The sequence below is a fragment of the Juglans microcarpa x Juglans regia genome, chromosome 5D (assembly GCF_004785595.1).
Source record: "Juglans microcarpa x Juglans regia isolate MS1-56 chromosome 5D, Jm3101_v1.0, whole genome shotgun sequence".
Lineage (NCBI taxonomy): Eukaryota > Viridiplantae > Streptophyta > Magnoliopsida > Fagales > Juglandaceae > Juglans > Juglans microcarpa x Juglans regia.
The window spans coordinates 19,962,313-19,973,470 of NC_054602.1; the positions used below are offsets into that span (position 1 = coordinate 19,962,313).

The window sequence follows — 11,158 nt, forward strand, 5'->3', positions numbered from 1 at the left end:
AGATCGGGATCCCTACCTACAGGGTGCAACACTTCGAGCATAACTCCAACAATGAATGATTAGAAGAACAACTTGACTTGCTTCACATCTCCAGCAAAACAGCCTAGGTTTGCAAATTTCGCACTCATAGATCAAGGATGAATTATATTAACTTGTTTATTTTTTCCAACGGTATATTAGACGTCTCCTACTCGCCTCATGGAGAAGAGCGGACTGGCTTCTCAACCGTTTGGAAAATTACCTTCTCAGGAGGACCAAAGGGGTGGGCTTAGTCTAAGGCATCCCTCCCCCTCCCCCTCCCCCTGTGGAGAGCCGGTTTAGTCCTTTCATTACCTGATCTTACGCCATCTCCAACAACGGAACACCAAACAAGTAGTGCCTCAGAATCCTCACTAAACTTCCCCCTCCACCAAATGAGAAACCAGGTTTGCAATCTTCACACTCGTAGTTGCAGATGAGTTATATGAACTTGCTTAGCTTTTTTAGTGCTATTAAACATCTCCTACCTGCGTTACGGTAAAGAGCCAGACAACTCCTTAACTACGTGGTAACTCACGCCTCACGGGGATACCAAAGCAGAGGGCTTAGCCAAAGGCATCCCAGCTTCCCTCCCTACTAAATGCGGGCCCATTCTTTCCACTACACAGTGTAGGCTCCTGAGGATCCTGCCCCCCAAACTGATGGAAAAAAATCAAGACAACCTTATGATTATAATAACAGACAAATTTTACTTGTGGTTGTTCATCACACAAGTGGCATCACCCCTATACTCCTCGCCCGATGCACTCCCTGAAGCATGCAAATGAAAAGTTAAGAACAAAGAAGAAAAAGAAGAAAACAAAAAGAAAGAAAAGTATGTACAAAGAACTCCATTAGTATTATTGCGAAGTACATTACAAATAGACGAAAAAGAAATACATCGATACAAGAGGGGAAATATTCAGTTGGCGGGGTTGTCATTGGCGAGGTTGTCTAAGAGTGCATTCAGGATCAACTCTTTCCCTATTAAGGCAACACGCTTCAATGCCTCTGGGTCAGGAGGAGTTCTTACACTTTCAGTTCCCTCAAATTACTTCGGAGATTCAGGAGCAAGTAATCTCTCATTCTCTCCGAACCCTCCAGATAGCAGTAATTCCAAGCATCGTGACAGACCAAGCAGATGCGCGACAATTCCTCACGCAGTTGGGGAAGGACGGTTTATTCGCTGTCGAGGCGAGAGTGCAAGTTCAAGATGGTGGCCTTATTGGCGACTATCACACGATCGACCTCAGTTTACTCAAACTCCAAGCCCTTCACTGTCTTATTTTTGGCCTTGAGAGAGTCCCTATTTTCCTGTAAAGACTTGGCGGCCTTTTCGAACCTCTCTTCCAACCACTTGTATGATCGGGAGTCGGAGTCGTGCTGTTTGAGCAACTTTGAGTTGTCAGCTTGTAGCCGCTCCAACTCCTCTTACTGGCAATCAAGCGACTTCTGAAGGGTGTGCCTCACCATCTCGGTAACTTCCGCTTCAAGATGGTGCAAGCTAACCTCCTTCGGGGACCTCTCCAAGTCAGACTTAAGTTGGGCCTTGCATTGAAAAAGCTGGAGAATCCTCTTTTGCCTCCACCACTGACTGAATTGCACCTTGACGAGGGTTTCCTCCAATCCACTTTTGTCTCCCTCTCTTCTTTGGCTTAGTGCAAGGTCAATCGTGCCAAAGATCGAAGCGCCCGGTTCTCGCCTTCCAGTACCTCTCGGTCATCCACAATGAACGTTGCCAATTGCTCTATGCTCTGCCACGAAAATTTCAAGTTAGTGCTGAAGGGAAATGCACCAGGAAAGCTTAAAGAGAAATATGACGAGTCGATAGCTGACCTGGAGAAGAAATTCCTAAGCCTCCTAGCCATTTCCTGGACACGGTCAAGATGGCCCCTACTTCCCACTGGCCTTGGGGCAGCATTCCCCCTCTCCTTAGAAGGGTTCTCGAGCACAATGCCATCACCCTAATGCCTTAGCACCCACCATGAATTCTACTGGGGATAGACCTTCCTGGCCTTTGCCTTCACCTTTGCCTTCCAGGGCATGTTCGAGAATCTCTTTGACCCTTGAGCCTTTATAAACTACTAGAGTCTCGCTAGCCATCGACACATTTGTACCAAGCCCAAGGAGGGCTTCCTCAGTCTCTCCTACAGCTATCGCCTCTACCTCGGCACAAGCCTCCATCGATACCAAGGCCGAGATGGTGTTAGTGAAGGCCAAAAAAACACCAGAGTCCGCCAATGTGGCTAGGGCCTCACCACCCTTGCCAACTCCAACCCCATTTCTAGTTTCAGCCAAAGCCAAGGCCGAGGTGGTGTAAATGGAGGGCAATGGAGCTCAGGCTTCGGCCGCAACTACCCAAGCTTCATTAACCTCCATTGACACCATCGTGACCTCAATCTCGGGTGCATTTGCCAATACTCCCTTGGCCCATGACATGGCCCTCGTTATCTCTCTCCTGGACACTACGTCGTCACCTCCCTCGCCCTCCAAGTTGGGCTCGGTCGAGACATTCTCCACTTCCAAGGAATAAGCAATGGGAGAATCCGGGATGGAAACCTAGTCAATGAGATCTTTACCCTCGACAAGGCACTCTTCGGATAAGGGCGAAGGAACCCTCTCGAGATTAATGTTGGGGTACGGGGGCACTATATGGGACTCTAGAATAGGACAGTCCAAAAGGACCACATAAAATCGCATGGAGAGCAACTCCTCTGCAAGCGAAAGTTCCACACCCCCACATTGCCCGACGAGGTCGAAGAAGAAGCCTCCAAAATATTTGGGAGAACCCCTCGGGCTCTGTGAGATTGGCCATCGAGGGATCAGCACGAACATGCTGAGGAGAATTAGAGCCACCCGCCCTTCATGGGGAAGAAGAAGAAGGCGTGGCGTGAGGAGGCGGTACGGTCACGGTCACTCTATTTGACGATCTCAGCTTTGGTTGCTGGACCAGCACTGCAACCGAGGATTGCCTCAGAAGGGGAATGAGCAATTTTTTCAGAGTCAGCTTTTGGTTTTCTTCCCCTTCCCCTCTATCGTCGAGCTAGGGGGGAACGTCTACGGACTTGGGGCATAGTCGCCTGCATTGGTATGGTCTGGTCAGCAAAACACATATTGGCTAGAGGAGGCAAATATTGTCGAAGGATGCCCTTATCTAACAGGGCCTCAGAAAAAATAGCGTTTGGATGGGTTTTCACCCAAGCACGAATGACCTCAATTCGGCTCATTTCCTCAAGAGTCGCCAAGGGTTTGGAGCTCTTGTTATCGCCCACAACTCCCCAGTGGTGCTAACGGGGTAGTCACGCTGGTTGGCCTGCCCGAATGGAAACTCCCACCCCCTACTAGAGAAGAAGAAAAAGTGCCGACTCCACCCCTTCACTCTGTTATACTACTGCTCCAAATGAGCCAACGCTTGAGTGGACTTGAAACTACACATGTTGTCACTCTGCTTCAGAAGATTGTGGGTAAGGAGGAACTCACATGCGGTAAGATCAACGTACTCGGAACCTGCCTCCTCCAGCGCTCATTGCCAGATGACGCAACACAATACCGGGGTCCTCCACGCATTTGGGTGGAGTTGGGTAGGTGTCAAGTGCAGGTGTTCTAGTATATCACGAACTGGACAGCAGAGAGGCAGCCTAAGGCCGCTGGAGACCATGCTAGGGTACCCAACCACCTTCGACGTGTACCTTTCGGAGTCCATGGTGCCTCCATTGGGGGACAACACCTCAAACTCTACGATGCCAAGCACTTTGTAGGTTGTCCTTAGTGACTCCAACTCACCAAGTGTCACCAGTTGGAGTCACCACTGATCACCACAAGAACCCGTCAAATATTTGTGACTTAGTGCGGACCTCAGGAGGATCTTGTCCCCCGAGAGCATGCAAAGGACTAGAAGGCTTGGCAGGCTTAAGGTTTTTAGGGGCACAACGTGAAGAGTTCTTTGGAGCTATGTGAATGTAAAGACGGAAGAAGGGAAGACAAAATATACGCGGAGAGAAGTTTGAAGAGAAAGGAAGAGAAGACAAAGTGGGCTCCAATGACCAAGGGGGAGAATTTAAATAAACCCCAGAAACTGTTGGCATCCCAAAGTCATGGGAATGTATGCGCCCTACGAAGCTAGCAAGATGAGCACAAATCTCGAGGCATGTACTGTGCGATGTGACATGGAAAGAAGGAGCCGCCTGACACCATCAATGCTGAAGGAACTGGAAGGACGCAGTCAAGTGCAAAATCCAACCGTTAGAAAATGTATCAATAAAGTTGGAAGGAGAACCGTCTCCTGACATCGTTAAAATGACGAAAAAACCACGCGAGCATAATCTAGAGCCTAGAACCTTACAAGTAGAAGAGCCGAGAGAGTAATAGCTGCCAATTTTTAGGGAAGAGGATCTCAACGGTAGCAACTGCAGGAAAATTTATAGCATGAAGACGAAGGCAAAAAGAATTCCCATCGGATGAGTCCGATAAGAATTGGCGGAGTCACTGTAGGGGTTTTCCTTCCTATTGGCCCGTATGGCAAGCCCACGAGGGACCATTAGGGAAGTAAGTCAAAGAGCCTTGGCTAAGCCCATCCAAGCCTAACGACCCTCCTCTAAAAGGGGTTAGTGGGCCTCAGCAGAGTACTCACCGCCCTGACACATTCCCAATGACACTCTACCATCGAGAACCTGTGCAGGCAGGTGGGCAGGAAATATGGGGGAACCCTTCATCTTCTGACAGCAGGCATGGAGAGACTTAACAAGGAACATCTGCAAGATAAATTGAGTCAGGAAGTCATGCCACATTAATGGCGCCACTCCCCAGATTCTATGCTGCATTAATAACGCTGCCCTAGAAGTCATGCCGCATTAAAGGATTCTGACTAAGCGAATAGTTGAAGTGACATGTATCCCCTAAAGCTAGGTGTGAGCCATCCCTACCCGAAAACCTACTATAAAAGCCAACCTCAAGTACGAAGAACGTTCTCTGATTCCTTTAAGCTCATGCACAAACCATTAAGAAGATATACTGACTTTAGCATCGGAGACTCCTTGGCCTCCACCAAGGCCCCTCACTCTCCGTGTTTCTTTTAAGTATGCAGGTAAAAAACTGAAGACCCAAGTTGCTGGAGCCCAGCTCAAAAGCGTACGAAACATAATGTTAACAATATGCTTTCTATCTCCGTGCATAATTGTGTTAAGAACATAATTATGTTAGCATTTTTTCTTTTTCCTCTAATTTCTTTTTTAATGATCAGCTTGCGTGGTATATATTGCATGTCTCAACAAAAATAAAAAAATAAAAAAGAAGAAGAAAAAGATCTGCGTTGTCGCATGTTAAAGTTGATAAATGCCATGTAATTTTGTCGGTTACAATATCAAGTGTTTTTTAATTAGACAACTTATTTTCTGATATGGAGAGATACTTACCATTGTTATGATTAATGAAATTTTAATGATGGCAAAGATTTTACGAATTTAAAAGCTATTAATTTTTCTATAAAAAATCAAAATAACGTAAACTTAAAAAATAAAACTTAAATATTTTATATACTAATTAATTTTCTAGACTTTTCTATTAGTGATGCATTTGATAAGCTTTCTAGGTTACTCACTTTATATTTATGTTGACAAGCTGATCATACCATGACACATTAAAGCAACTAATTCAAAACCTATAAAAAAATGCCCAAACATCACATTATGATGCATTTTAATTAATTGTTAAGTTGCTTTAAAAAATAAAACAATAAAGCTCACATTCCATTTGTTTTAAATATAAATTAAATGAATAAGATTTTATACCCCATTATCTAACGAGTTGCAATAATATATGGCTCTACAACATTTATTAGTATTTGTATAAATATTTTAGAGAACAATAATATTATAGAATCTAATTACTTAAAAACCCTCGGATTCAAACAAAAACTGAAAAAAACTTGTCTCCAAAAAGCGAAGAAAAATCGTAAGCAGACAATAATATTAAATTGCGATTTGGACAGTGAACTAAGTTGAGATGAAAGTAAAAAAATTGAATAAAAAATTATTAGAATATTATTTTATTATTATTTTAAAATTTAAAAAAATTAAATTATTTATTATATTTTGTGTGAGAATTAAAAAAAGTTGTAATGATGAAATGAAATACTTTCACTATCTAATATTAAGGTGACGTTTGGATAGTGAGTTGAGTTGAACTGAAAGTTAAAAATTAAATAAAATATTATTATTATTTTGAAATTTGAAAAAAATTAAATTATTTATTATAATATTTTATGTGTGAATTTAAAAAAATTATAATAATAATATGAGATAAGATGAGATAAAATACGTTTACGGTCTAAATTGGATTTAAGTGTAAGGTAACTGTACCAATCAAATATTCAATACAGGAACAACGAATATAAACAAAAGTTTCTTTCTTTTACACATCCATATTCATATAAAACTACAAAACCCATAATTTCAAGTATTTAATTACCCAATTAAATCCAATCTTCTTCTTTCCCCTAAGCAACTCCATACCAAGCTTTTAATCCCATATATGATAGATCAAACCTGTATTTTGTTTTTTCACAAAATCAAACTCTTTTTTTTTTTTTTTTTAATCACAAAATCAACTGAATTTAGTGTCTTAGATCCTATCCCTTCCAAATTCCTTAGAATTAATAAACAAATATTTGTACTAATGGCCTCCTACTTAATGGGGGCTTTTGGTTAATGGGCACCGCGGTTGATCATCTCCATGTATTGATTCAAAGACTCCTGTCTCTGCAACCTCATTTCCTCGTTGAATTTATTGATAAACGCCTCCACTCGCCGGTTCAGCTCGTCCGGACTCAGCGACGGCTCTTTCCGCAGCTTAGAGTTGGAGCTCCCCGGCGATGGCGTCTGCTGCAGGTTTGTCCGGTCCTTGAACGTCTCCGATTTCTTCACCGGGGACGGGTCCTCCAGGAAGTCGATCTGACGACGGCCGTGGTTCTCCCACGTGTCGCACTTCCTCATGTGCCTGCTCAGCGGCATCGTACGCCCTTCCATTATCGCCTTCCACGTGTTATCCATCGTCTCGTGCCGTTTAGGCCTCGCCACCCATAACGTTCTAGCACTTCCATCTGAAAGATATTTCCTACTTAAATGACCACTCTGCCCTTTCAAATCTAACCGTTGCTATAGTACTACATGGGCTAAATAAATTCCAATTGAATAAAGAAAAAAACTAAATAATAATACTAATTACCTTCGGGACTGGCTTTAACCAGTTTCCGGTGACCGAACCTCGCAGAAACAAGAGGTTTCTCCGCCGGTGAAAAATACTCCGTCAACTGTGTCTCTGACGGGTATAATCTCTTCGTCCGGTTCCCCGTGGACTTCCAGCCCAGAGCCTCGTCATTCTCATCATCATCCTCCTCCCCTCCGCATAGCCATTTATCACCACCACAGCCTTCGTCACCTTGGAAACCTCGTCCATAGCCTCTTCTCTCTTCTGCTGGTGCGTCGCATCGGTCGAGTAGTGATAAACGTTTAACTCCGACGAGATCTCCTCCGTAGGCGTACGCCGTGGTGGTGGATCATCGTCCGGGACTTGTCGCTCGGAGCCGTCGTGGTGGTGGTTGTGGTGGAACCGTGAAGTGACAGCGATGCCTATGATGATGCCGTTGATGATGAAGAAGAGGTAGGGGGGCTTGAGCCAGGAGAGAAGCGAGGCCCAGATGAGAGGCAAGTGAGAGGCAGAGAACTCCAAGGCCAATGGCACAGAGAGCCTCAAAGCCAAACCTACTAACGCCACGCCCGTCGAAACGAGCAGAGCTTTCGGAGCCAGAATCCACGCCATTTATCAGAAAGGCACAGTGACTGTGTGTGTGTGATACCACTGAGTGGTGTGGATGAACGAGGTGAATGAGAGATATATAGAGATGGCAGGGGAGCAGGGACGCGGTTTGTGCTAGACCTTGAATCGTTGGATCAAAAGGGAAGAAGAAATCAACGGTTGGAATGTGTGTAAGGGCGTGGCACGTGTGAGGGTTGGGGCTCCTCGTGTCGGAGCTTCATCCATGCTGCTTTTAGGAATATACGTGGTGGCCCACGTAATAAAACCTATTAGCGTGATTGTGATAAAGAGATAAAACAATAATAATTAGTATTTTTTAAAATAATGGTGGGAGCTTTTGTTTAATGTTGTTGGAGGAAAAAAAAAAAAAAAGAAGACAAAAACAACAAGAAGTCAAGTGGGCCATCGCTAATTGTACTCATGATGAGTGCATAATGTTGAGTACCCTTTGCACGTAACCAGGGATGTTGATTGAAATGGAGTGAGCAGGTATTGAATTTTGAAGAAGTTTAATATCCTCTTAACTCAATTATTAATCAAGATTTGTTTAAGTTCTACATTCATATCTAGATAATCAAATATGAAAAAAATTCTATTTGTATTCTGGTGTGTAAGCTGTGAATAATATCCTCCATGTCGTTGACATACAAGACTCGATTTATAAGAGAAATTTAATTTTTTACAAATCAAGTATTGCCATGTCAATGACATAAATAATATATTTTACACACCGATTTATAAGTAGAAGAACCCATCAAATATATAATAAGAATTATATTTATATATATATATATATGCATTTAAGCTATATCTTTCTTGTTTTTTAACTTCAAATGTTTTTAATATAATAGAGTCAAACATAAGGAAAATGATTATACTTATCCTCATGATCTTGCATGCCCAAAGTTACCGTTCAGGTATTTTAATTATTTTTCTTAAGAGTTAAGGAAGTAACTATTTTTGAAGTGGTGTATTTTTTAAATATTAGAAAGAAAAAGAAAATGCAATTTCACTAGTAGTAAGTTTGAGAAGGCAAATTTATGGGATTGACCAGTATCACCCTAAATATAGTACAATAAAATAATCACAACTTTTTGTTCTAAACTCGATTTATTTGAGAAATAAATCAAATTCGAGTTGAGTTTATATTAAAAGTTTTTCTGTATATAAGTCGGTGCGTTAACATACTACTTATAGTGTAACTAATTTTAACTTTGAAAAAACAAAAATGCCAATCACCTTTTAACATGACTAATGTGGAAAACTTCCACATCAACGATGTGTTGGGTGTGTTAAATAGATTTACTTTTGTACTAAAATTAAGTTTAATTATTCACGGCCGAGAACTAATTATATCAGATTCTGTTTTTTATCACATAGAAAACCAAATTATTATAAGTATTATTGGCTAGTTAATTTCAAAATAACATTATAAATCATGATCTATCATGATTTCCCAAAAAACAAAACCACCTCGCTCGCTGAATATTGCCACAATATGCGATCTTTATTCTGGTAGGCCAACGAGAGGTGAAAAGAGATCGAGATTCGAGAGCTTTTATTAATTTCTTTATATCAAATGGGTATGAAGTCTTTGCTGTGAATGAAAAGGGAAGGTGCTTTTACAGGCAAATTAATCTCAACAGCATCAAAAGGTACGTGGCTTTAGGTGCCAGCAACATTAATTAATTTGAATAATTCGATATTATATGAATTAATATATATATATATATATATATAATTTGAAATCTCAACGGTCGTATGAAGTGCCCATGCACCCGCCCGCCTGTCCAATGGTCGACTGCGGCCCTACCGAGCGCTGGCTCTGGGTAGCAATGCATGTGTGCTGTGCCCGACATCTTCGGGGGTGCACTTTGCCTGATCACCGACCTGCATGCAGACATATGTACTTATCATCATCATATTGCATGCCTTTCACTTTGCTTGTTGATTTAAAAGTCCATATTTAATTCTTCTTTCTGGTAATAAAAGTTGGTCATGTCTAGCAGCCTGTACATACAATATGCCCCAACCCCACCCCCACCCCCACCAAAATTACAAACACACTTGACACTCCCTAATTATTTATTTACAATCATATTTCAAAACTAATTCATAAGAATCTAATAATAATTCCCAACACCATTGATTATGCATGCATGGCAGCATATATATATATATATATATGTGTGTGTGTGTATGAGAGAGAGACAGAGAGAGCATGGATCCGATCGATCCTACGGCCTACAAGAGACGATCGACTCATCGGTTCATGTACGTAAAATGATTTATGTTTATCATATTCAACGAATTAAAACGCAATAAATATATTAATTATTGATCTTACATCGAGCTTGCAGAAGATGATTTTCTCCGGGATTGGCGTGCGACCATTTTTTATTAATTAATGGACTACTAAAGTCAACTGATCATCAGCAGTACTATACATATACACGTACGTACATGATATTGATCTATCTTGTTTTTAAATAGGTAGGGGATCGATATTGCATCTACCCAAACGTACGTATATGGTCTTGTATTTATGTCACTCGTATGTATACGTACCATCGTCGTGCGTAGTACTCCAAGAAAAAAATAATAATATTAATGTCCTATATATATATATATGTTACATGACATGAAGTTAAAGATCCGACCATATGGTAACATGCATACTGATCGTGACACATGACATGTACAACCCTATCCAAACTCTAGTACGTAGTACTCCCCACATCCAGCCAAGAAAATAATATTAATATTAATGTCCTATATATATATATATATGTTACATGACACGAAGTTAAACATCCGACCATATGGTAACATGCATACTGATCGTGACACATGACATGTACAACACTATCCAAACTCTGAGCTTTGGTCTGTGTCAAACTTTTACTGTGGGATGATCATCAGCACCGTATGATTGCGACACATGCACCGGGCCTGCATATATACATATATGCATATCCCACCGCTAGCTAGCTATCTCCAAATGGATTAAGACATTTCTAAATATAGAGACATTTCTAAAAAAGCTTCCGCGCTCGCCCTGATGATCTTTAATTTGTGTATATGGACTTAATATATATGGACAAATGGTCCGTATTTTGAAATATCATGATTGAATGGATCAGAACTACTACGAAAACATGATAAATATATATATATATTGAGTACTCTGATTATTTTTATTTTTTCTTCATGGATATATTATTTTTTAATTTTTTTTTCTATCTTCTTCTATTTTTTTTAAAAAAATAGTTTTTATGCACGATTTTTAGGCTTCTGGCTACTCATCAATTGCTATAAGAAAAAAAAG

The 11,158-nt window shown here is 41.1% G+C and overlaps 1 pseudogene; it reads right to left on the reverse strand.

Annotated features, from left to right (window-relative positions):
* Window positions 1–6,362: 6,362 nt before the first annotated feature.
* Window positions 6,363–7,891, reverse strand: LOC121266538 (annotated as a pseudogene).
* Between the last annotated feature and the right edge of the window lie 3,267 nt (window positions 7,892–11,158).